The following is a 27,879-nucleotide window of genomic DNA, read 5'->3' as shown; positions in this document are numbered from 1 at the left end:
GAGAAAACAGGATTTTTGTATTAGCTCAAAATCAACAACCAAAATTTTCTGAGATGAGGCAGACAGGATGTCTAAGACCTTTTATGCAAAATATATGAAATGCTGTTTCTCAGCAGGTGAATTTCAGAAAGAATTCCAAGAATATTCTTATGGAAAAAATGATTAAGAATGATTGCCCAAAATCCTACGTTTTCAAATCCTTGAGACCATTGAGAAGTATATTTAGCTTATTGAAATACGTATTTGCTTTATTATATAAGAGGGATGAATCAGATTTAAGAATTAAAATTTGTGGGGTACCTGGGTGGCACAGTCCGTTCAACATCCAGTTCTTGATTTCAGCTCAGGTCATGATTTCAGGGTAGTGAGCTTAAATCCTGTATGGGGCTCCACACTCAGTGGAGAATCTGTTTGAGATTCTCTCTCTCTCCCTCTCCCTCTTCCCCTCTTTTCTAAAAATAAATAAATAAATCTTTAAAAAAATAGATTTTCATCTTTTCGTAAAGTATTGCCAGATAAATACATTTTACTTTATTTTTACTTTGACAAAGTAGTGTATGAACATACTTAAAGTCAAGTAGCAGAAAAAAGCCAATGTTTAATAACAGTAGTGTCCTCCACCTGGTACCAGCCCACATCTTCTCCTTTAAGACCATCACTTTTCACTTATTTAGTAATTCAATCTGATATGGGACTACATATTTTAAACTTATATTCTTGTACTTTTTTTTGTTGGTTTATCTCTTTTACAAATTATATTTTGATTCCTGATCCAGTGTATGGATTCTTAGCTCTTTTCCATTTACAGGTTACATATACCCTTTATATACCCTATACCTCTCTCTTCCCCTCAGAGGTAATGACATTTTTTTATTCAATTCACTCTTGGTTTATTTTTCTTATGCTAATGCAAGCCTTATTCATTCCTGAAACAAGTGGTACACTATGATTTTATGTATCATTTTCATGAATTAATAACTGCTTTGTTTTACCACTTGCTTAATTTTCTTTGTTTCTATTTTTTAATAAATAATAAATAAATTTTAATAAAAATAAATAAATTTTATTTATTTACTTGAGAGAGAGCGCAAGCAGGTGGAGGGGCAGAGGGAGAGGGACAAGCAGACTCCCCAGTGAGCTGGGGGCCCAAAGCAGGACTCAATCCCAGGACCCTGAGATCATGACCTGAGGCGAAGACAGACGCTTAACCAACTGAGCCACCCAGGCCTCCTGCATTTGCTTGATTTTCTAATTATAGATTGCTAAATTTTTCAGATGCACCAATAATTTTACAAAATGCTAGTGAATACTACTTTTGACATAAACTATACGATGATTTATAGGTTTCTTTTTCCCTTCTTGCTTCAATCTCTTGATCAGTCTTTGCATGCCATTATGTTATTTCATGAAAGTAACATCTATATTTTAAACACTTTTCTTCTATTCCCGGAACAGTCTCTTCTTCTCCTTGTTTCTACTTTTCTGCTTGTTTTGGTCTCTAGATGTTGGAGTTTTCTACACAGGCCCAGAGATTCTTGACTGTGTGCATTCCAATGTGAGGCAGTGAGCCATAGTTTAGAGGTCTTATACATCTCCAATCTAAGGAAGGGCTCTGTGACTGGTGGGCCTTATTCAAGGGGACTGGCCAGCAGCCTGGTGCTGTTCATTGGAAAGGAGGCATCTTCAAACTTCAGTGTTAAGAGGTCTTTTCCTAGGGCCATTCGGTTTCTCTAGAGAAGAGTGCTGAAGTCTCCTGCCTGGGGGTTCATGCCTACCGCCTGTATTCTGGGTGCTCCAGAGTGAGGGAAAGGAGCTGGCAAGTTCAGAGCTTCAGTGAGCAAACTTCTGTTTAACTTCCCTGTTTCAACTTTGCACTTAAGCCCAGCTACCTTCAGGGGCCCCACAGTATGTATTGGTTGATTCTTTTTGGTAACTTTATGCAGGCTCTAGATTTCTTCTTATTTCTGCTAAAGTTAGTTAATTCTCTCTCTTTTTTTTTCGTCTAAAATTGTGCTGCTGTCCTGAAGTTCCGCTATTCTCTCCTTTCCTTTTGTCACCCCCTCTCTTTCTTTGTTCTTCTGTTATAATTGTAGTAAGGCTTTAAAGAGATAAAATTGTCTTCAGTTACTGAAGTATTTAGGTAAAATGAGAAGATTATTAAGATGCAATAATAACATCTTTAAGGAGTTACCCAGATATATATATAGATAGATAGATACAGATATATCTATATAGATATATAGATATAAAAGATATCCTATGGCATTGAGGAGGTAGGATGGAAGGTTGGGTATGTAAGCATTCTGCTTAAAGGATTCCGATTGACTCTTCAACTTCTGTGGATAATTCTGTATTCTGTAGAGGAAGAGAGAGAAGTCTAAAGTTCATATGAAAGAATTTCTCCGAGAAATGCAGGGCTCAGAAAATGCCCTATGACAACTCCAGAAAGGAAGAGCAAACAGGAATGAAGTCTTATTCCCCCGAAGTGGGCATGGATAACATGGCCTCTCTGTGCAGTTGTCAGTGTCATTCTGGGGAAGAACTCAAGATACCAAATGAGGAGAGGACCTGAGACCTGGGTGCAGGAATTACTGGAAGCCAGACAGGGCACATTGCAGTATTCATTCCAAATCTAGAGGTTCCGGAAGGCCACCTGGGAGTTTACCGAGTAGTGCTATTGTTCAATGCATGAGTAGAGTGAAAGAAATAGTCACATTGTTTTGGTAGCAATTAAAATGTTAAAAATCAGTATTATTGGTTTTATAAAATTCTTATGTTAGTTCAAACCTGGCTATGTTATTCATTCTGGCCTTTCTTAACTCCTGGACTCTGGATATTTGTCAGAGACTGAGGGGAGGAATGAAATAGTAATCCTTTGGTAACCTCCAATAGATAAGGGAGATTCTGGTTTACTTTATATGCTAGACTATCAATGGCTTTTTATGCAGATATGGAAATAATTTTAATGAAGGTGAAAATGTGTCCTCAAAGTATACAAAAGTACAAATGGATAGTAAAAAGGTGGGGAATAAAATTTTATACAACTCATAAAAAGAATAGCCATATGGAAGCCTTCATTTCCAAAACTTGATTTTTACTTGAGTAGATTTTAGTGGTATTCAAGTACAAGGGCATATCCTATAAGTGCTTGCAACACTAATATTTCAGTACTTTAACTGTTACATATAAAATCCATATTCATTTAATTATACCAAATCTACATTTCCAGCCCATGTTCTCTCCTAGACTCCAGAGCCATGAATAGATGCATTCTTGACCTTTCCCCTTAGATGCCCCATGAGAAGTCAACTCAATAGGTTTGAGACTAGCTCATCATCTTCTTCCATTCTTATCCTGGGGTATTCATCTGTCCCTGTGAATGGTAGCTAGTATTCCAAGCCAGAAATATCTTATGAACTTCGGTATCTCCCTTCCTTCAGATACTGAACACTGGCAGTTCTACTTCTTAAATTATTACTTAAACATGTCCACTTTCCAGTCAACAGCTTGCCTTTTTTTTTTTTAGGTCAGAATGCGTTTTAGGTCAGAATCAAAAGCAGCATCACCAATTGCTTCCCATGTTCCCAGACTTGGGAACAGACTTTCTAATTCATTCAGTGTAATCGTAGTATCCTTCTCTAGTACTAATCCAGTCCTTCACTACCTTGCTTAAAAATCCTTGAGGGCTCTTCCTAGCCTTCAAAAGGAAGTTGAAACTCCTTAAAAAAGTTTATTTGCCCTGACTGTCCTCTGTAGTGTCATATCCTCTTCTAGACATTGAGTTTTAATCCCCCATATCTTCCCAAATGGGCCATGCCCTCTCATAGCTCTTTTTCCTCTGCCCAGACTCCTCTCACATAGTCCCTTCCTCACCACGCTCCTTTACCTTCCTTTACCAAACTAGTTCCTTCCATCTTTCAGGCCTCCACTCAGAAGCTGCTTCTCCTGACAGCTCTCCCCAACCGCCCAATATACCTATATGAGATTCCTATCCTAAACTCTTCTTATTGCATTCACCATACTTTATTGCAATTCTTTATTTAATTCCATGGCCACCAGACTCTACAATCTTTGAGAACATGTAGTTTGTTTTCTTTACCTTAATATCCCTAGAGTTTAACACACTGCATTCACAAAAGGCATTCAGTAAATATATTTTAAATTAATGTGTGAGCAAATTTAGTTATTTAACATGGAACAATTCTTTGAAGACAATCCCAAGAAGACAGTTAAAATCAAAATCAAAATAATTCAATATTCAGAAGAGGTTTTTAGAATAATCTGTTTTTATATTGTATTCTATGTCAGTTAATATGGTGACTAAAAAATAAAGAAGTGTCACATACCTGTTTTTCTTGGATTATTAAATAGATGTATGCAAATTTTACCAAGTGAATGATTCTGTATGGGGGAGGAAAACAGAGTGTCAGTTATCACAAAGATTCTAGGAATATTGGATTGAAGATTGCAGAAGAAGCCTGTAAAGATATATGCAAGCAAAACCACCACAGCCTGATATTTTAAAAGCCTGTCTCAGATCCCTACTGCAATAAATGTGATTTTAACCATTAAGAAACCAGGTTACCAATTGCATTTACAGTTAAATGCAGATAAGAAGTATGAGAATAGTTTAGGAATCTCAGGAGTCTACCAACGTTTAAACCATTTAATGATGTGTGCATTATCTTTACCTTTTCCTTTACTTCTCTATCTCTTGTATCACTCCATGGATTTTTTTTATTGAAATCCTATTGGCTAGGAAAACTACAAGTTTTTTTTTTTTCTTTCTTTCTGCATGTGGAGTTGAATGAGCTAGCCACATTGTACGTATGACTGTATTTCAGGTTGTCAGGACTCAGCAGCATTGTGATCCAAATCTCCTAAAATTAGTCATTAGACCACAGAGGAATTCACTTAGTTTAGCTATTTTTATGTAAAACATTATAAAAATGTATCAGATTATCAATAATCTTAGGGCATGTCATAATATCAAATAAAAATAGCAAAACGTGTACCTCTCAAACTGGCGGATGCCCAGAAATAAGTCAGTGTTACAGAATAAATTTGTTGGACCTTACATAACTAATGAAAATCCTAGTCCCTCTCCTACCCATACATTTCTTCCTTCCTTTCTTTCTTTCTTTCTTTTTTTTAAGGTGTATCTCTTTGGTTAGCTTCTCTTCTACCAACAACTCAAGAGCAGTTCCTACTTAAAGAATTTTATCTCAAACTTTTATTGCATCCTAAAATAGGGTTTTCTCTATTGTGGCAGTTCTCCAACTTTTTTCCACTTCAACACACAGGTGAGGTACCTTCACATGTGCAGCACACATGGAAACACCCAGATTTCTGGCTGCAACATAGATTAAAACCGTTCTGTACAATTCCCTGAGGGCTAGTTTATATTCCCTGATTCCCTGGTACATGAGAGACCCACCCATGTGGCTGTTGTGATGCCTAGGCTGAGCACTGTTAACACTATTGGACACTGGGTGAAGATCAGAATTTCTTGATGGTATTGGGTTGACAATCAGAGCTTTGGAAGTAACTGCTGAATAAGAAAGGATGCTAGTTTCCTATTCTTCCTCAGTAGTCTGTCCTAGTAACTTGCTAAGAGGCATGCTAGACATCACTTGCAATATAGCTTTAAAACTTGAAGCACTTCGGGGGGCGCCTGGGTGGCTCAGTGGGTTAAAGCCCCTGCCTTTGGCTCGGGTCATGATCCCAGGGTCCTGGGATCAAGTCCTGCATCGGGCTCTCTGCTCGGTGGGGAGCCTGCTTCCTCCTCTCTCTCTGCCTGCCTCTCTGCCTACTTATGATCTCTGTCTGTCAAATAAATAAATAAAAATCTTAAAAACAAAACAAAACATATACCTCACTGGTGCGGTATCTTCCTAGGTCCTTCCTCCCTCCCTCCCTTTCTTCCTCCCTTCCTTCCTCCCTTCCTTCCTTTCTTCTTTCCTTCCTTCCTTCCTTCTTTCCCCCCTCCCTACTTTCCAAATACAGATATTTTTTGAGCAGTTGTTCTGTTCTAGGAACTAATGAAAGAACAGTGAACTATGCAAAGTCCCTGTCCTTACGGGGTTTATTTCCTAACAGGGGAAATTCTTGGTTTAGATCCAGATTCATGTGCATTCCTTTTGACCTCTATCCATAACCCACCAAAAGAGAACTGAATTACAAAATTACTTGAGGGTTATAATTCCTCTGCATTTGAAGAATCCTAGGGACATATAAGCTCTCGGACCCATCATTCTACTCAAGAGTATTTTTGTGTCTCTAACCTCATGTGCTCCTGAGAGCCTACCAGTCCTCTGCTTCCCACGATTCCATTTCCCCTAACCCATCATTAAACTTTGAGTACCTCATCACAGATCCTTCTATTCGCATTTCTTATTCTTCAGTGAATGTTAGTGCTATACAGTGAAAAAAAAAAAGAAAATAATTCCCATTATACTAACTGACTGCAGTGCTAAAATGTATCTGAACTGAGCGCGTAGTTTTCTTTTGAGGAAAACAGCATAGAAATCAAATGAATACCTATATTCTAGGTCAAACTCACATTCGACAATCCCTCTGAAACTTGTTCTTCAGCAGCTTAGGCAGCAGAGTGTGAAACATGAAGTTCTTCGCTTTTTAAAAGGAGTAACTAAACTTGATAAGAGTGCAAACAGAAATCTCAGCAAAGGTGGTTTAAAAAGAAAGATCATTTCAGAAAACAGAATAATTTTATCCTGAAATCAAATACCACTTTAAATTTAGGCACAATTAAATATTTGCCTTTCCGCAGGTTATATATAGTTTCACATTAAGGTAATTTGTTTTTACTCTGACTCTGAACAGCATGGCACCAAATTGGAAATTGGTGGAGAAAAAATTATGGAAAATGTTGCCCAAAGTCTTCTGCCCCATTAAATAACACAGGGTAGCAAAGGGTAGGAATCGTATGGTAGAATTTGAGGACATTATCTTAAAAATGACAAGGTTATATCTGAGCTTCAGGTTCATCCCACAAACTGATGGCAGAACGGGTGGCAGAGAACATTTATGTAAAGTGGGATGTAGGTAGTTTAAAAGAAGGGGTATTGACTAAGTATAGATAGTCCTGTTAGTATAACTGAAGCCAGAGCTACCAAACATCTGTTCAAAATCCAGATTCCAAGTCTCTGCCCACCCAAAATCATGAATCTGTTATGTTCCTTGGAGAGTGAAATGGAGAAAAGATACCCTTAATGCGAGCGGCTGCCCTATCATTTCCGTACCGCAGTTTTAGTGCATTTATTTTGAAGCTACAGTGAATGTAAACGAGAACGAAAGTTCTCAGACCTTGGACAGTATTTAGTTTACTGGAGGTGTGGACGTTTGGGAGCTCTCTGTAATGAAAATGCGAAGTATGAGAAATATCTTCAGCTTATCCCATTGCGAGTATCTTCTGCTTCTGTGTTGTTCTTAGAGGTATCAAGCCTAAAATGTTTTCTGCCTTCCCCTCTGCATTTGGAAGATAAACAAGATGTGGTCATCTTCAAATGAGCGCTCATGGAAGAGCTCTAGGATACACAGTATTGATGCCTCCTTATTGGCTGCCGTGATGTTCTAGTTCTGCAACAAAAGGCCCAATGGGATTCCCCACTTGGTGTGCTCCGTGTACGTACTCCCTGCCTTTGCTCTTCTCTACCTCTGCCTCTGGTCTGTTACCATCACCAGACCGATATATCAGAAACTGAACTTCTGTTACTTCTGTGTTTAAAGCTCTCAGTAGCCTCTAATTCCTTAAAAAAAAAAAAAAAAAAAGGAAATCAAACATTTCTAGCATGTGCTCTCACCATCTTAAAGTCATTTCAATTCCCCTACCAGTGCTTGCTTTCTCCAAAGCATGGGCCAGGATTTCTTCTCATGAAAATCCTTACAAATATTCATCTGTTCATTACATAGAGAAGCAGAATGCTACGATTATGTGTCCTTTCTTGTTTGGGTTTTAAATGCTTCCTCTTTCTAACTGATTTTTCTACTGTCACTATTCATCTTTTTTTTTTTTTCTTTGAAATGATGTATTATGTCATGTATTCAGTTTCTAATTTTCCAAATATCATCCTTTCAGTGCCTCTGTTCCCTGCCTCACTCAGGGTTACTTATAGGTTGGATAAATTATTTTTCTGGGATCTATTTGTTTTTCTTTCCTATTTCTCTCTTTTGGTTTTCTCCTTGGTCTTACCAAAGTTTTTTCTTTTTTTTTTTTTTAAAAGATTTTATTTATTTATTTCACAGGCAGAAAGAGAGATCACAAGTAGGCAGAGAGGCAGGCAGAGAGAGAGGGGGAAGCAGGCTCCCTGCTGAAAAGAGAGCCCGATGTGGGACTTGATCCCAGGACCCTGAGACCATGACCTTAGCTGAAGGCAGAGGCTTAAACCCACTGAGCCACCCCTAGATCTTACTAAAGTTTACCTTGAAATAAATTCTTCATAAAAGCTATTTGTGAGGTAAAATGTCTGAGTTCTTGTCAGAAGTCTTACTCTCCCATTTGCTAGTTTAACTAGGTGTACAACTCTGTGTATTTTCCTCAGAACTTTGAATCACTGTTCCACTATCTTATCAGTCAGTATTATTCATATCATTCTGATACTTATTCCTTTATAGGTTGTCTGGCTATTTGCTTGTTTTTCATTTTTGTTCATTCTTTTCGTTTCTTTGTTTTTGACATTTTCTCTGCTTTTGATCAGGCGTCAATAAGTCCCCTAGCTGTTCTGCACCTGAGGTTCTATTGGAATCCAGTGATGCTCATTCACTTACATATTGTCTCTGGCTGCTGTTGTGCTGTAACAGGAGAGTAGAGTAGATGTGACAGGGACTGTGTGGTCTACAAAACCTTAAGTATTTACTCGCTGATCCTTAACAGAAAGTTTGTTGACCCTTGGGCCTGGTGTTCTGAAATTTCACGATAGGTCTATATATATTTTCAAAAAATGTGTTTGTGCCAGAACTACAGTGGATCTTTGATCTTTTCCATTTGAAAATACATTTTTTTCAACTCTGGAAAAATACTCCTTTTTTTGTTTAATTTTTCTTTGCGCATTTAATCCTTCATATTTGTTTTCCTGTCTGGAACTCTATTAGTCAGTTGTGGTCTTCATGAATTGACCCTCTGAGTTATTTGTCTTCCCTCATATTTTCTCTCTCTTTGTCCCTTTCCTCTCTAATATGAGGAATTTCCTTATACTTATCACCCAACTCTCCAGTTAAGTATCTTTAAATTTCATTCATCATATATCTGTGTGTATATATATGCATTTTATATGTATAAAATTTACATATGAATTATATATTAAAAATATATATAATACATACATCTAATTTATTTAAGTTTCCTAATCTTTCTTATTCCCTGATTTTTATTGTTTGTAACATTTTTCTTGTGTTAAATTTTCTTAACTGATTTTTATGTTTTTATCATTGTCCTTCACATTTTGCGTTTCAGGCTTTTCTGAAAAGAAGGTTTATTCTTCATGGCCTAGTTGTATTTGAAAATTAGGAATTCACTCTGATCTCTGCCCACATATTTGTAGCCTCATTTTAGGGAGCCAGTCTTAATCTTTCAGGTCCCAGATGCGTCATTGAAGAGAGATTTACCCATGTTCCATGTCTTATGATGCCTTCCTAATTTTCATCAGAGAGGTCTATTAACTTCTTTTGTTTTCTTTAAGATTTTATTTATTTATTTCAGAGAGAGAGTGAGAGAGAGAAAGCATAAGTAGGGGAGGAATAGAGGTAGAGGGAGAAGCAGGCTCCCCACTGAACAGGGAGCCTGATGCGGGACTTGGTCCCAGGACCCTGGGATCATGACCTGAGCTGAAGGCAGATGAGCTCAGCTTGACTGAGCCACCCAGGCACCCCTGTTTACTTCTTTCTTTAGCTTTGGGTTAAATGATACTTAGAGTTCTACCTTTAGCTTCCTATGTTATCTTAATCTCATCTGCCCCATGTCCTCTGAGCTCTGAGCCTCTTTGGACTTCTGTGGGGCAAAGACTCTACCCTTCCACTTGGATGAAGCCCTTTTTTAATATATTCTGTTTCGTGGCTATATGTGACTACATTAACTATCACTCTATCCATTCTACCTTCCAGAATTTTAGTGAGATCTCTTGCTCATTTTTGTCATCTTTATGGTTATAGTTTAAAACCTGTTTTTAATTATTTTGTGAGCTTTTCGATGAGGTCTGTTTCAATGGGGGTACACACATGTACTCAAGATACCTTCTTGAAACAGTTACTGGTTGTCTTTTAATATCTTGTAAAACCATCACTTTCTATATGTTACTTTCATGACATTTCTTTATTTTCTTTCTCATATTCTATTTATTTATGTGTTTCTTTTACTTCCTCTTTAGACCATACTGTCTTTGGACATAGATGAATCTATCTTTAATAATAGTTGTTGAAAGAAAGAGTTGTTATCTCTCTAATAATAGTTGTTGAAGAAATTAATGAATATAGAGAAGAAGGTGAGAGTGGGGAGTCTCTTGAAGAAAAAATAAAACCTGCTATGTGGCTATAGGATTACAATTTACCACTCATCTTCACTTTTCCCCTGGGAATTCTAATGATCCCTAGATCCTAACAATATCCCTACCTTTGGAACAATTCTAAGGAAAGAAAAGTAAATTATATTGTGCCTAAAGGATGGCTCAAGAATTTTCTTTATCTTATGTGGTGAGCCTATAATGGAATCAGTTACCACAGCTTTTCCCCTTTGGTTTAATAACCAAAGAGACCAATATGAAAAGTATTTCCTGGGGGAAAGAGATAAAAGGTAAGTGGCTTAAATGGTTTTCCTGTGGTATCTGGAATAACCACCCACATCACTGGCAAAGAATATTTGCACTGGTTTTAATTATGAGGAAAACCAGTCATGATAAGAAATAAACACTTCAATTTTTGATGGAAGCTAAATATGAAGAACTTTCCTAATGTCCTGTGGTCACCAAGGGTGGAAGCTGTGAAATTTGTAAAGATGACTGAAGGTTCTGGAGTTATGCCAGTCACCCATGCTGAGACTTAGGACTATATCCAAAGCTAAGCTGTTCTCTTAAAATCCTCCAGACTGGAGGTCACTAAAGACAGTCTTCTGGACTTTTTCAAAAAGAAGGTAGCATTGGCATTCAAGGGCATTTGGCAACTGAGTGGCTTGTGTTTTGATGGCTGAAACTTTAAATTACTATGCTGAACACGTCAAGTAACTCACATAGGTAATAAATTTACAGACCTAACAGTCTTTCTGCAAATGACTTTCTCTTCTGCCTCTCCCTGAAAAAGAAAAATATAATTTTAACTTTGTCTTCTCTCTTCAAATTGTTCATCATTGCTTTAGGGTACACAACTGAATGTGTGTTTTATTACCAACCTCAATTTACACTGTTTTCTGAACTGCAATTTCATAGCAGTTTGTCAATATTATCTTTCTAAAAGGAACCAAGCAAACTGCCATGATGCATTCTTAATGGTCTCCTAGTGATAATTAAAATGTCATTTATGAAATAATAGCCTGCTTGTTTTACCTGACTTCAAGTAACTGCTCAGTTTTACTTAGACTGCATTGCTTTTTCCATATTGAAGACCTCTACTTAAAGTAATCGAAGAATGTTGTATTTCTTGAAGTGTAATGAAACTGCAGAAAATCTAATCTCTGCCTTCTCCAAGATGGCCTCTTGTGAGCATGAACAGTGCAATTTAGATCACCCCTGGTATCTTTTGGCTCTCTAATATCTCCTGCCAGATCTCCCACCATAAGGACCACCATAAGGGAAGGGATAGAAAATAGATTCAACAAATTACTTTAATGTGGCCATGAGAAAATCTCCTTATCCTTATCATAGAGAAGTAGTAGTATAGGATAACAGAAATAGAGCATTGTATTTAAGTGCACAGACCCTAGAGTCCTGTTGGCTTTGTCCAAATCCCAAATCCACTTATCAACCATATACATTCCAGACAAGTTTCTTAACTACTGTGCTCTCAGTTTCTTCACCTGTAAAATGGGGATAATAGTCCCTTTCTCATAGGGGTTTTTATGAGTTAGTTGACGTAAAATGCCTCTATTAGTGCCTGGCACATAATAAGCCCTAGGCAAGTGTGAAACATTTTTTTTTTCCATTGTTATCATCACTAAGTTTAGAAAAATACTCGAACGGTGAATTTTTGAGGGTCCACCTCAAAATGCTATAGGCCAGACTCTATAAAATTACCAAAGATCATCTTTGAAGTAGGTGAGAAGTTTGGGGAAAAGAATACAGATTCTTTTCAGAATTCAGAATTCAGAATTCAGTTAAATACATACAAATCTTGCTCTTAGAAATCACTGAGGTGACCTCATGGGATGGGCCCTGCCCCGGTCATCGGGAGGCTTGGGAATTCCAGCCTGTTCAGCTTGCTCGTGTTGGCCCAGTCATTTGTCCTCTGTCAGCCTCAGTTTCATTATTTATAAAATGAAGATGTTGTACTAGATGAACTCAGAGGTATTTTCAGCACTACAGTCCTATCTTTTAAGTCAACTGTTTGTAAATCAAATCACATTTGGAGTGCACGCAGGAAATTTGCCACTTTGAAGAAAACACTGTGATGCCTGGAAAGCACTTTGTCATGGCAGATCCTCCCTGCTGATTCTGGCATGTAAATGTGGCTGTTCAAAAATCAAGTTTATTTGCAGCCAGGGCACCTATGTTGCTCTCCCACCCATGCCCAGAGCAAGAAGTAAGATGCTCTCGTAGGAGCTGGACCAGTCACCTACAAGCTTGCAGCCTTCTCTCGGCTTGACACGAATACACCTGGGTGATGCAAGTTGTTTGAGACTAACTTAGCACCCTTCGCTCCTGGAGTGTTGCCCAGACTCTACTTCCATTTGCACATATGTTATCTGCCTCTACCTCCTACTGTGTCATCTTCCCCTCTTCCCCTACCCCACACACATTGGCGTGTAATAACTATGCATATTTCCTATTACCAAAGGGATTTTGAAGTTATTAATTAAATTAAGTTTACTCCTTGGGGGAAATCCATACACATACAGTCCAATTCATGCTTTGAAGGTAAACATTTAATTTTTCTGTGCCAAAGAAAAAGAAAATAAGAAGAAATATGATAATTGAGATAAAGTGTTCCTCTGGATAATTGTCACATAACAAAGACGATAATTAAAGTGTAGGAGGGGAGACAAGAACACTGGCATTGGGACGCCTGGGTGGCTCAGTTGGTTAAGCCGCTGCCTTCAGCTCAGGTCATGATCCTGGAGTCCTGGGATCGAGTCCCACATCGGGCTCCTTGCTCGGCAGGGAGCCTGCTTCCCCCCCACCCCACCCCTCTCTCTCTGCCTGCCTCTCTGCTTGCTTGTGTGTACTCTCTCTCTGACAAATAAATAAAATCTTAAAAAAAAAAAAAAAAAAAAGACTGGCATTGACTAGACACCTATTTTGAGGGTCCTCTAATACTAGATGTTTCTCAGCAATGTTTTATTTTATTGCTAGAAGATAAGCATTGTATTCCCTAGTTTACATTTTGTTCTTAAAGTTCCAGAAAGATTCCTGGCCAGGATTTGCACACACCTCGTAAATACTGGAACACTGTAAACTGACATCACCAGAAGAGGCTTCATTCTGTTTTCTGGAAGTGTTCAAGATACCCATCTTGTAACTAAAAACAGAAAACAAACAAAAACTGTTGTGTTTATCTGCAAGCAGTATTACTAAAACCGATCTTAAAATGCAAATTTATATTTTTACAGACCAATAAGATTATAGATCGTGGACCTTTGACTTAAAAAGTTATCTTACTTGTTAGAAACATTGTTTGAATTTACCATATCTTTCTGTTTTTGAGATTGGGGAAGTTTCTTTCATGCTACTGTCAAATATTTGCTACCTATAATAGCAATCCAGACAAAATGTAGAGAATGACATATAACACTAGCAAATAAAGTATAATCAGATAGCTAGAGCTTAATTTATTGGTTGAATCCACCTACCGAGGAAAACTCACTTAGACTTTATAAAGGTGCTAAATTTTATTTGCAAATACAATCCAGAAAAACACATTGATTTCAGATGCTTTTTTAAAAACAATAACTGAGATGGATTTAACTGGAAATCTACAGACAAATACAAAGAAGGACTAATTGAACATTTTTAAATGAATTGCATTTAGATGACTAAGTTAAATATAAGCATTAATTTACAAAAAAAAAAAATACAGGTATAAGTATTCTGTGATTCTTGTTTTAGCTTTCCATCATTGTTTCCATTAGGCATTGGTAAAAGTTGTCAGCCAAAACACCCATTAGAAGAGGTACCATTTAAAAACAAACTAACTGGGGCACCTGGGTGGCTCAGTCATTAATCGTCTGCCTTCAGCTCAGGTCATGATCCCAGAGTCCTGGCAGGAGGCCTGCTTCTCCCTCTCCCACTCCCCCTGCTTGTGTTCCTTTTCTTGCTGTCTCTCTCTCTGTCAAATAAATAAATAAAATCTTAAAAAAAAAAAAAAAAGTCTGTTTCTTGGTTTGCCCTCTCTTCTTTTTCCTTAAAAAAATTAAATAAAAATTAAATTAAAAAAATAAACTAATTAACTAACAAAAACCAATTAATACAAGTTTTGGTGATGATGTGCAGGAATTAGAATCCTGTGTACTACTGCTACAGCCTCTATGGATAAGAGTATGGCAGTTACTCAAAAAATTAAAAATAGAATTACCATATGATCTAGCAGTTCCACTTCTTGATAAATGCCCAGAAGAACTGAAAACAGGAGCTCAAATAAGTATTTGTACAACCATATTTATAACAGCATTATTCCCAATAGCCAAAAGTTACAAGCAACCTAAATGTCCATTAACAGATTAATGGATCAAAAAAAAGTGTTCTATACATAAAATGGAAAAATTGTTCGGCCTTAAAAATAAATTCTGACACACACAAAATCAGTAGTGCTTAGTGGTGTATATACACAGTGGAATATTACTCACTCATCAAAAAGAATGAAATCTGACCATTCACAACAACATGGATGGAACTAGAGGAAGCTATGCTAAGTTAAATAAGTCAGTCTTTCTCTGATTTCACTCACGTTAAATTTAAGAAACAAAACAGCTCAACGTAGGGGGAGGGAACGAAAAGTAAAATAAGACAAAAATTGAGAGGGAGGCAAACCATAAGGGACACTGAACTCTAGGAAACAAACTGAGGGTTGCTGGGTGGGGGTTGCTGGGTGGCATTAAGGAGGGCTGTTGATGTGATGAGAACGAGATATTGTATGCAACTGATGAATCACTAAATTCTACCCCAGAAACTTAAAAAACAAACAAACAAACAATAGTAGTGCTTCTATACACGAGCAATGATTTCTCTGAAAAAGTCATGAAAAAATAAAAAATCAATCCCATTTATAATAGTATCAAAAACAATAAAATAGTTAGGAATAAATTGAACCAAGGAAGTGAAAGATCTCTACTCTGAAAAGTACAAGACACTGATGAAAGGGGGAAAAGAAAGACACAAATAAATGAAAGGTATCTTATGTTTATGGCTTGGAAGAATTAATATTGTTAAGTAAGATGTCAGTACTACTAAAGGCTATCTATGATTCAGTGCAATCCCTATTGAGATTCCAATGGCATTTTTTTCAGAAGTAGAAAAAAATACTCCTAATGTTTATATGGAATCACATAAAGTCCTGAATAGCCAAAGAAATCCTAAAAAAGAACACAGCAGGAGGCAACACAATCCCTGATTTCAAACTATACTATAAAGACTATAAAGCTATAGTTGTCAAAACAATGCATTACCAGTGTAAAAACAGGCAAATAGATCATGGAACTGAATTGAGAGCCACCAAGTAAACCCAAGCACATATGATTAGCTAATTTCACCAAGAGCCAGGAACACTTAAGTGGAGAAAAGACCTCCCCCCCCCCCAATAAATGGTGCTGGGAAAATTGGATATTCACAAGCAAAAGATGAAATTGGGCCCCTATCTTAACACTACTCACAAAAATGAACTCAACATGCATCAAAAAAATTTAAATTTAAGGCCTAAAACCACTAAGCTCCTAGAAGAACACATACGGATAAAGCTTTTTGACACAGACCTTGGTGATTACTTTTTTGGGTATGAGACCTAAAGCACAAGCAATAAAATCAAAAATGAGACTACATCAGACTAAAAGTGTTTGCACAACCAGAGAAACCATCAACAAAGTGAAAAGACAACCTACAGAATAAGAAAAAAAAAAATTGCAAGCCATACGTCTGACAAGCAGCTAATATTCTGAACACATAAAGAACTCATAACTCATTAGCAAAAATATCCAAATAACCAAATTTTTTTAATGGGCAGAGGACCTGATCTCCACAAACAATATGCGAAAGGCCAACAGGTACATGAAAGGATACTCAACATCCTCAGTCATTAGGGAAATGTAATGTAAAACCACAAGATATGACCTAAAGCCTATTAGAATAGCCATCATCAAAGAACAAATGCTGGTGAAGATGTGGAGAGAAGAGAACCCTTGTGCACTGTTGGTGGGAATGTAAATTGGTGCAGCCACTATGGAACACAGTATGGAGGTTCCTCGAAAATAGAACTACCACACGATTAAGCAATTCTACTGGGAATATATCCAAAGAAAACAAACACTAATTCAAAAAGATGTCTACACCCCCATGTTCATAGCAGCATTATTTGGGTGGATGAATGGGTAAAGAAGTTGTGATATATATATATACATACATATATATATCATATATATAACTTAATTATATACACACATATATTTATATATGATAGAATTTATATATTTATATATATACATATATTTATAAATTATAGAATTTCCACAATTTTTATGGCACAATAATTTACATTGTGTGTGTGTGTGTGTGTATACTTACAATTTTGAAAAAGAGTTCTTATCACAAGGAGAAAAGATGTTTTCTCTTTCCTTTCCTCCTTTTCTTGTCTTTTATATTTATGTGAGATGATAGATGTTAGTTGAATCTATTGGAACAATCTTTTAACAACACAAGTAAATCAAACCATCATGCTATATGCCTTAAACTTATACAGTTATGGCATCAATTATTTCTCAGTAAAAATAGAAAAAATATTTAAAATGATAATTTTTACATTATATATATTTTGCCCCTCTCCCCACCAAAAAAAAAAAAAAAAAAAAAAATCCAAAAGCCAAAACTAAAGGAATCTCGGAAGAAGAAAAGAACATAAGAGATTGTCGGCATTAGCTCAGTTTGTTTTGTTGCCTAAACCACAATTTATTCATGTGAAAACTTCGGGCTTTGGTTTCTTCATAAGTAAATGTTAACCTTAGTGCCAGATTCACAGTTGTTTGGAAGGATCAAGTCAGTTATTAGATGGGGGGCAGGGGGAAGCTCTTAGCTAGAACTCCTGATGTGAACCCACAATCTTGTCTACATTTGTAGTTACCACAGCTCTGCTAGCTAAGTTCCTCTCCGGGTCAGTTCCAAGATACTAATTGCATAGGATTCTTCACTTTTTGAAAAATGGAGAAAATTAACCTTGCTGAGTACTTACTATGTGCAGGTGTTGAAACAATATTCTACATATTCCATCTCTAGATTTCAAAGCAGATCACGCTTTCCCCATTTTGCTAATAGAGTAACAAGCCAAGACTTAGAACTTGACCATGGTTTATGTAATTTGCCGCATTCAGACACGAGTTGACGATGAATCGTCTCATCCTCTTAAAGTGGATGAAAGAACAGAGTAAAGAGGTAGACGATTATCATTAATTGAGGGCCTATGATGTATTCATCCCTGATGCATATTTCCCAGACTCACCATTCCCTGGATCCAAATAATGTAAATGTGGATGAACTACACGAAACAGGCTCTTGTCCACATCCGATCTTGCAGGACTTTAACCGCACCCTGCCGTTTCTCCTCCAACATTCCCGTCGCCCTCCACAGGACTTCTGGGGTACGCAGTGGTGTCCTGTCCGTGCTCACACACCATGGTAATGGGTCGTGTGCTGTCTGCTCCGCGGAGTGTTGCTGCTGTTCCCTCCGGGCCCCTCCTGTCATCACCTCCAGTGCCTTTGCTGTTTGTCTACCAGCTGCCACACCCCAGCAGCCACACGGCGCCCTTCCCAGGTGCAGCCACAGCTGCCGCACGGCTGCTGGTTGTGAATGTTTTAGTGCTTTCACGAGGTGCCCTTGACACTCCAGCCCCACCCCTGTGTACCTATACCACTGTGACTTCCGCTTTTAACTGCAGGCTCAGGTGGGGACCCCATGGCAAGAAGTGCCATCTTATCGCCTCGGGCACTGAAGCTCTTTCTACTCCCAGCCACCATTAAATCCGAGCCCTCGCATATTTGAGTACGACAGTGCCTAATTGGAAGAGCAATCTCCTCTCTTCTGTCTAAATAGCCCTGTTAGGTGAATACCACAGTGCGCTTGCCTCTGTTCCAACAGGGCTTTCGTGCCAGAGCCCTTGACCGTTGCATTCACAGCCCTCTGGCTCCCTTCATCACAGACAGGCATCTGGGGGGTGCTAACCTATGGTATATTTGAATGGCGGACATCGAGCTAGATGCAGAAGCGTTCCTCCCCGCCGTTTCTCAGACCAATACCATCTCAAGTTAGCTCTTTCCTCAGAAAGTCTTTTTCTGGAGGCTTCTTTATTCTTCATGCAAATAGTTTCCTGGATAGCTTACTTCACCTTTTTATCAGATTTTTCCAAATGTATTTAAATCTTAGTAGCAGGCACAGCTTAGGTCCAGCCTGGGTATCTGACTGCATATTTTCAGTCTCATTTAAATCTCACAAAAACCCTGTGAGGTACATGTTTTTATGTCTGTTTTATAGATAAGGAAATTGAGTGGCTAAGTTACCTACCATTAAACAGCTAAGCCATTAACATGAAGCATTAGAACAGCTAGTTAGTGGCAGAATCAGGATTTGAGCCAAGGTCTGGCTACCGTCCAAAGCCTGGGCACTCGATCACCACCTGGCTCATCTCCCATGCCCCCTGCCATTCTTATCAAGTACCAGCTCCCTGCTTCAGTCACACAGCCCAGCACTACTATTTCTCAGGCGATGACTATCACCAGCCCTGAATTACAACTGTGTTAGGTCTACGTTGCATTAGATCTTCATCACCCACTTGTCTCATGATGTGCCCTGCACTGTGCTGATGAAAGGTGTTTTAGACCTTCACCGATTTATGTGGGGAAATCGTACTTTCCTTTCTGCGTGCTGATGGACAGACTCCAGCCCACCTTCATGAGGCGAACATCCTGTTCTTAGTTAACTACCTCTGTCCAGAGGAATGAAATATCCCCCAGGGCCGATTTTATTCCGAAGCTATTCAACTGAGCTAGGACACTCGTGTTTAAGTGTTTTTTAATTGTGGTTGTATTTTGTTTTTCCCCACCACACACGGGTTATGTAAGCTTCCTATCCTAAAAGTGCTTAGTGACCTCTGCTATTTAGAAGCACTTGTGTAATTCATTCTGTAAGGGCGTCAGGGCTCCGTGCAGAAGGTATGCTTGTCTCCATTTGGCTCCCCCTGAATCCTCCATCATAAGGACTCAATTAGCATAGACAAGAGAAATGAAAGTGACCTTTAGGTTATCATCTCATTCTTTCCTGCCAATATATGATTGTTCTCTTCAGTACCGTCCAGAGTATTACTGATCCTAATTATAAATGAATCGAGGGACAGGTGTGCTTTTACAGTTCCCCCAAGGGGATGAGGTCAGTACTCGCAGACACTTTGGCTATTTCTTGAAGTGTTCGACTTGAATCTAACCTTGTCTTTCATCACACCGTGCCTTGGTTGACGTTTCCAAGGGGATGTATTTACAGCTCATTGACAGGGAATTTTTGTTTTTATCCATTTCTAAAAATGGTTACATTTCTCATAATAATTATTTGGGTAAGAGAGGCTTATCTTTACTCTGACCAGGTTAAGTTCTGTTTCCCATGTGTTTTGGTGCAAAGGTTTTTAGCAAGTCAGCTCAAGATGGGCTACTGAAAATATCCTCTACTTTTTTTCTATACTGACACTTTTTAACTGCTGACTTGAGCGGTGTCTGGTATTAGAGTGTTCACTTATGATCAACGAACCACACAATTTCAAGTCTGAAGAAAGGTAAGCAGTAACTAACTTAGGGCAACTTGTTGCAAACACTTTATTTAAAGACCAGGAATGAGACTCCTGGATTTCAAGTGACCTACTCACCTCCTAGCAAAACAATGGCAGGGCCGTGTTCAGAAACAGATCTTTCTAACATATCATGTTTCCCCTGTGTTCCTCCTCCAAAATCAAATAGCATCACTGGCCCTATTTCCCCCAAGGCTTCTATATTAGTAGTATAGTTAACATAATGCTCACTGCTGTAATAAATAGGTCCTAAAATCTCAGTGACTTAACACAATAAAAATTTGTTTCTTCTCAAGCAGTAATCTCATGTAGGTGTTCCTGGTTAGATAGCTCTCTTTCAAGTGTTCACTTAGGGATCAGACTCTTTCCATCCTGCATCTCCAACCGTCTTTAGCATGTGCCTTCCAATTTGGAGTTTTCTCCATTTGGCTGTCAGGGAAAAGAAAATTAAGGATTGCCTGGGAAGTTGTAAAGAATAAGGCCTGGAAATAGCATACGCGGCTTCCATCCACAATCCATTTCCAAAATATGCTTGTCCTCTATGCTAAGGGTTTAATCATTTCCTTCCTTCCTTCCTTCCTTCCTTCCTTCCTTCCTTCCTTCCTTCCAAGACTTTATTTATTTGAGAGAGAAAGAGAGAGAGAGGGTGAGAGAGAACATGAGAGGGGTGAGAGTAAGAGGGAGAAGCAGATTCCCTACTGAGCAGGGAGCCTGACACGGGACTCAATCTTGGGACTTGATCCTTGGACTCAATCTGGGACTCTGGGATCATGACCTGAGCTGAAGGCAGTCGCTTAACCAACTGAGCCACCCAGGCACCCCTCTTTGTTTTAAGTATGAAACCATTTTATAGATCCCAAGTTAGAGACTTTCTGTTCAGTAAGAAGAAATGTATTCAGACCTAATGTTTGCCAACCACTGATATTTCCGCTCCCCTTCACTTTCCACCTGGTTGCTCTTAGAATCCATTTATACCTTATGCCTGAAGCCTAGTGGAGGGGTTTGGTTACATGCTACATTTCTGATGTGAAGCCTTTTTTTTTTTTTTTTTTTTTTTTTTAAACTAGTTTCCTTTGCTGAACTGAGCAAGAAAGCTCTGCTTTTGCTACCTGGTCATGTAAATACAGGCAGGAAATGCATCACTGCATTATTTAGTTTGTAATTTTTACCTTGAAAAATACTTAAGTGAAAAGTTACTACTCTTTAAAGAACAGTGTTCTTGAAGAGTTGCTTTTGTCTCTGCTCTTCCTGCTGTGGACTTACAGCCAAAGTTCTGACCATGTACTAGCCATGTGTCTCTTTCCCCTCCTCGTGGTATTATATTACTGGGGAGTATGAATCTTGGAATGGATAGAAAAGGATACTAGTGGCCCTGAGGGTGTGTATGTGCACAGTGGCCCTGAGAGCATCAGGAAGCCACCTTCTTATGGTTGGAGAGAAGCAAGAGGTTGTCTTCACTTTGGTTGGAGAAGGAAATGGTTGTACTCAAGGTGCTTGTACATCATGTCCTGCCACACTCAGGCCTGGGCCTACAGCTCTGCCTCCAGGTCTCTGAGTAGATATTTCTCCTGGCCTTCACCAAGTATTTCTTAAACAACTGGTATAACCTCATGTGTCTGTGTGTTTCTTGAACACGTTTTTGAAGAGTAGAAGTTGAAATTATGAATCCCTAGCCACCCACCATCACAATTCAAAAACACTATAATTGGGAAGTGCTTTTTGTTTATATGTCATAAAGTAGGAATCCTATTGAAATTAGCAGTGAATTGTCACCATCTGCCCTCATGTTGCCATTACCTTGGTTGGGATGGGGAAGGAAGTGGGGTGTCTGTCTGTCTAATCAATAGGCAGACCTCACTGATCTTTTTTGATGTCTTTGATTAAAAATAATTTCAGATTAAGAATAAACAATGTTTTTAAAGTTTATCCTCATCAGATGTTTGATAGAAACAGATAAAACCCAGCCTCTTCTGTATTTCTGATCTGAATGCATTATTTGCAGGCATCAGAATCCACTAAAGATTCCTGCAGAGTACTCTGAGAGTCATTTGCTGAACTGAAGTGTTTTCTAACCAGCCTTGGCAGCTAAGGATGATCATAAGGCAACTGGATCATTCCCAATATTATATCTATGGATTACACTAAAATTTAATGTTCTGAACCCTGCCTATGCCCCCATTGGAATGAAGTATCCTAGTTCTTACTATTATGTCCTGACAGTCTGGATTGCATTATAATCACCAACACGAAGCAGTTGCCAAATAGCATTTGTAGGTTGTTCTGTGAGTAACATGTGACTGAACAAGCAAATCATCACCTTGTTTTGAATGACCTATTCGAGCATAGCAACAGAAAGAGCCAGTAATCACTACCTCCCTTTTCATTTACTCTATTTCTATCCTTCTAAATAGTTACATGATAATATTGCGCTGGGCAGTAAGTGATTTTTTTAAGGTGGCATACATGTTTTTGATCTCATGTGTTGAATTTAAATTTTTAAATTCGAAAGGAAAAATGATTTCCTTTACTTCAAAGTTTTTGAGAACCATCTCATTGTAAAACACACACCTACATAATCACACACACACACATACTTTCCTATATTACTTACAAAAAATATATTACTTGAAAATGTTTAATTCTAAATTATATTTTAAAAATCATCTTGTTGAGGATATCAGTAGTAACTCCATTCATTTATTCACTCACTTGTAAGTTTAATTATATGTCCGATGTACAAAATCGGATATTGGAAATTCATAGATAGAGTTGGTCCCTACATCACAGTCTGGTTGGAAAGAGACATACAGACCTTCAGAACATTCACCCATCCGTCCACTATTCATCTCGTCGTTTATTGATATGCCCAATATGTATTAAGCACCTTCTTGACATCAGTCACTGTACCAGCTACTGAGAATTTGTTGCAGTCTTCACGGAGCTTATGGTTTACCAGGAGGTTAGATGTTTTCATTACCAGACCTGGGGAAAATTTCAGACAGGAGTTAACCCCAGAGATGAGGCTCGATGTGTAGTAAGCAGAAGCCTGCCTCTGAGCCTTCTGGTGCAGATGTTCCAAGTAGTGCAACTTACAGTGGAGACAAAAAGTTTCTTAGAAAAGCGTCTATAAAACCAAATATGTAAATATCCAACCGAGCCAATAAGGCTCTTGGATCTGGAAAGCAAAGATTTCTTTGGATGCTTGGGGGCATTCTTACTCTGTTCTTACATCTAGTCAACCCGGAGGGATAATGCCCTGCTCCCCTACTGAGAGCCAGGAACAGTGGTTAATGAGCTAATTAACATTTCAAATGGAGGAATAAAAAGGTGTTAACACCCTTACATCTACAGTTCCAGAAACAGTGTGACAATACATTCACTTTAGAATCTCCAGAGGAGTCCTCTTTCTTCATCTTTCTTTCCTCCTTTGTGTCTTCCCTTTTCTGTTTCCAGGCATAAATCCTCTTTTGCTCTCTTGCCTCAATTCCTTCTCTTTTGTCTCTTTTTCACTTACTCTTTCTTTTTTTTTTAGTGTTTTGTTTTAAAAATGGATTCTCTTTTCTTTCTGCATTCATTTCCCCACTGAGTGGGCTTACTGTATGAGTGTGTTTACGTTGGTTTCTGTTCGCTGTATAATATATATATGTGTGTGTATAAATGTGTGTGCATGTGTCCTGTTATTATTACCTGCAATAGTTTTATCTTCATAGTTCTCTGTCTTAAACTAAAAAAGCTTTTTCTCCCCATAAGGTCTTTCTTATGTCCTCAGCCTCTTTCTTGGGGTTTATGGATTTTGAGTTTTTCATTCTTAAGCACAACCATAAATAAAGATTAGTAATATTTAGCCATGTTTTATGATCATCGTAAGAAATTTGCAGACCATATGCCAAATTTTCCGTACTTCAAATGAAAACCAGTGTAATATACAAGTAGAATGCAGTTGAATGCCCTTTTCTTTGGACCTTTATGCACAATGATAACTGGTTCCCATCATACTAATGAACCCCCAAATGAGAATAAAAATCTCTTCTAAATAACTTCAGCTTAAAAATTCAGCTTAAAAAATTGTGATAAGATTTATTTTCTTTTAAAGTTAAATCTAATTCTTCTAATTAAGGAAATATTATATGACCAGTATCGATAATTTATAAAATAAAATGAAGAAACTCAAAACGTCTGTAAAATCAACAATTGTTCTCCCTTTTCAAAATTTATTTTTTTTAAAGATTTTATTTATTTATTTGATAGAGATCACAAGTAGGCAGAGAGGCAGGCAGAGAGAGAGGAGGAAGCAAGCTCCCTGCTGAGCAGAGAGCCCGATGTGGGGCTCGATCCCAAGACCCTGGGATCATGACCTGAGCTGAAGGCAGAGGCTTTAACCCACTGAGCCGCCCAGGTGCCCCTCCCTTTTCCAAAATTTAATCCAATTTTTATAATATTGCCTATTGCTAATTATTTCTCTCTCTCTCTCTCTCTCTTTTTTTTTTTTTTTTTTGAGAGAGGGAGAGAGCACACATGAGCGGGGGGGGGGGCAGAGAAAGAGGGAGATGCAGACTCCCCACTGAGCATGGAGCATGATGTGGGCTCTATCCCAGCACCCTGGGATCATTACCTGAGCCACAGGCAGCCGCTTAACTGACTGAGGCATCCAGGTGCCCCTATCATTAATTCTTAACAACAATATATTACTGACTCATATTAATCTTACATTCAACTAATGTAACCAAACTAACATGCATTCACTTGTTGGTGAGTTACAGATAGAAACTACACCAGGTGAAGTTGTCACAGAAAGGAAATTTTATTTGTAGCAAATAAGAAGGTAACTTCCAAAACCGTGACTGCCCAAGCAAAGGTGAATAGGTTCCTTTTATGTAGGGTTAGGGTGAATATTTAGGTAGAGAAGCCTTCTCATTATATATAGAGGCAGACATAAGTCACACATGCTCCTTAAGGAAACATGTCTATACCTGCATTGTGCATTCTGTAAATAAGGCTTGTCCTCCTCCCTGGGCAGAGATTTTCGTATTATAATGAAGCCAAGGTAATTGTAGATCATCCCAGAGGTCACTCCGTGGTCCATCAACACAGATGGGAAACAGGGGTTAAGTTCTAACTTTTCTGGGTGGTCCAGGCTTGCCAAAGCTCTTCATCTGTTTAGTCATTATTGCTTGAGGGGTAGTTTCAGTTTCCATCACAGGACGGTATTCCTGCTGGGTCTTTTGCCAGAGTTAAGGGATAAGCAGGAAAGACTAAAGGAATAACGTGGGACAAAGGTCAGTGGGTACTAGCAGGTGAGCAGTAAAGGTCAGGGCTCGGGTCTCGCGGGTGACACTAAAACCCCAAACTTTACTGGTTGTTTTTGTTTTCATATTTTGAGCAGAAAAAATGGCTGCATATTTCCAGCTGTCTCGTGTTTTGGACTCCTTTTAATCACATCTGTCATTTTGAACATTTTTTCCCATATACTTAGCAATAGTTCCTGCTCAAGTTTGATCTGCATATATTTGATCTGTCCAGTTGAGTGGGATAAAACGATATAAATAAGTTGCATAGAAGATATCTTATTTCTTCAGACTCTATAATGTGGGAGGTGACGTAGAAAATTCAAGAAAATTCTGAAGCCATCTTCAGTGCAAAACCATGGTTTTATTGAAGCACAGAAACAGGACCCGTGGGCAGAAAGAGCTGCACTGGGGTTGTGACAGTTGACTGATTATATACTTTCAAGCTGGGAGGGCATTAGGGACAGCACAGACCTCCAAGGTATTTCCAGGACATTGAGGGAGTAGCTATTGTTAGGAAAAGGCCATTTATTATTGTCTAATAAAACCTTAGTTATGGGAACTTTCAGATGTATAGGGTGGGCCATATGCCTAGGGGATGGTTGCCAACGTATATCTTGGGGGAGTAGAGATAAAGGAAGTTTCCAAAGGAATTTTTATATGTTAAAGAAGACCTATAGGGATGGGGGAGGGGGCAGAGATAGGGCTAAGGTTGCCTTTTGCCCTTAGCAGATTGTCAGCATCAAGGCAGCTGAGTTCCTAGGAGAATGTCACTCTGCCTGTTTCAAGGACATGTCAATGGGCTGTAGGTTGTAAGGAAATTTGATTTTTCCTTTGCCTTTGCTTCCCACATCAGAAGGCACAGTGTTAAATATTGAAAATGATAGATTCAAATATAAAACCCCATTTAATTGTAGGCTTCTCAAGGGAAGGAGAAATTGTACATGTCACAACAGTACCACAAATGAGGACCCCAGAAAGATAAAGATCAGTATGTCCCAACAGCCAAAATGTTACCCAAAAAAATAGATGCATTATAGAGGGGCTTTTTGTTTTGTTTTTTTCTTTTGTTTTTCATAAAGGGCCCCGACTTAATTTAAAAGATTATCTTTATTCTACTTGTAGTTGTAGTAGCTTTTTTGTAAACTTTTAATTTTAAAGTAGATTTAGATTTGTAGAAAAGTTACAAAAATAGTACAAAAAGTTCTTATATACCCGTGTCCATTGTCTGCTTTGATATGACATTAGTACATTTATTATAACTACTGAACACATTTGGATAAATGTTATTAACTAAAGTCTATACTTTATTCGTATTTCCTTAATTTTTACCAAAAATCATTTTTCCGTTCCAGGACCCCATCCAGGATTCCACATTACATTTAGTTGTAGTGTCTCCTTAGGCTATGATAGTTTCTTAGACTTTTCTTATTTTTGATGACTGACAGTTTAGAGAAGTACTGGTCCAGTATTTTGTACAGTATCTCTCAATTTGAATTTCTCTTTTTTTCTCATGGTTACACTTTGGTTATGGATTTTAGGGAAGAAGGCCTCAGAGATAAAGTGCCATTTTTATCACATCATTTGTAGGTATGTCTGATCGATGTGACTTGTAACTTTATCACTGTTGATGTTATGGTTCATCATGTGTCTGAGTGGTGTTGGTTTTGAGGTTTCTCCACTATAAGATTATTCTTCCCATCCCATCCCCTTTTCACCCTGTAGTGGGTTTTGTTGTTGTTGTTGTTGTTGTTCTGTTTTGTTTGGTTTTGGTTTTAGGATTTTATTCATTTATTTGAGAGGGAGAGAGTGAGCAAGAGAGAGCATAAGTGGGTGGGTGTGTCGAGTGGCAAAGGGAGAGGAAGAAGCAGACTCCCCACAGAGCAGGGAGCCAGACCATGCAAGTCTACATCCCAGGCCCTGGGGATCCTGACCTGGACCAAGAGAAGCTGCTACACTGACTGAGCCACTCAGACGTCCCTTCACACTGTGTGTGCAGCCCATACTGAGAGGGTAGGAAGTTATCCGTTGCCTCACTGAGGAATGGGAATCTAAATAAATCACATAACATTCTAATGTGCAGATTTGTCTCTTCTCCCTCATTTATTTTACTCAAACATTTATATCAGTATGGACTCATGGGTATTTATTCATACTTTGGCCTCTAATTAAACACTTGGGTATTTATTTAATTTTTCAAATTGTTCCAATTAATAGCCCTTTTTAAGTGGAATGATAGTGATAGTTTATTATTGTTCTGTGGTTGTTTTTGTTTATTTGTTTAACATCCCTACTGGGCCAATAATTTTGACAATCCTGTGTTGTTACTTCAGTTAGGGAAGAAAGGCCCAGTGGGGATGCATTTTTCATTCAATGAAATTAAAAATACTAGAAACTACAGGTATTGAT

At 38.2% G+C, this 27,879-nt stretch overlaps 1 protein-coding gene and 1 long non-coding RNA gene across 4 annotated transcripts in view; one reads left to right on the top strand and one right to left on the bottom strand.

Moving 5' to 3' along the window:
• MAGI2 (membrane associated guanylate kinase, WW and PDZ domain containing 2) overlaps positions 1 to 27,879 on the top strand; it is a gene marked incomplete at its 3' end in the record, with an annotated part of 1,345,444 nt that overhangs the window by 775,440 nt on the left and 542,125 nt on the right. The gene's annotated exons all lie outside the window — the stretch shown is intronic.
• LOC308352032 lies at positions 1,046 to 18,100 on the bottom strand. Its single transcript, XR_013967626.1, has 4 exons — positions 17,857 to 18,100; positions 13,590 to 13,677; positions 4,347 to 4,401; positions 1,046 to 2,355 (listed from the first exon to the last, which is right to left on the bottom strand). It is a non-coding gene; the product is annotated as an uncharacterized lncRNA (long non-coding RNA).

The sequence above is a fragment of the Martes martes genome, assembly GCF_963455335.1.
Source record: "Martes martes genome assembly, chromosome: 11".
Lineage (NCBI taxonomy): Eukaryota > Metazoa > Chordata > Mammalia > Carnivora > Mustelidae > Martes > Martes martes.
The sequence above is the reverse complement of the archived record's forward strand: the minus strand, read 5'-3'. Positions and strand labels throughout refer to the sequence as shown.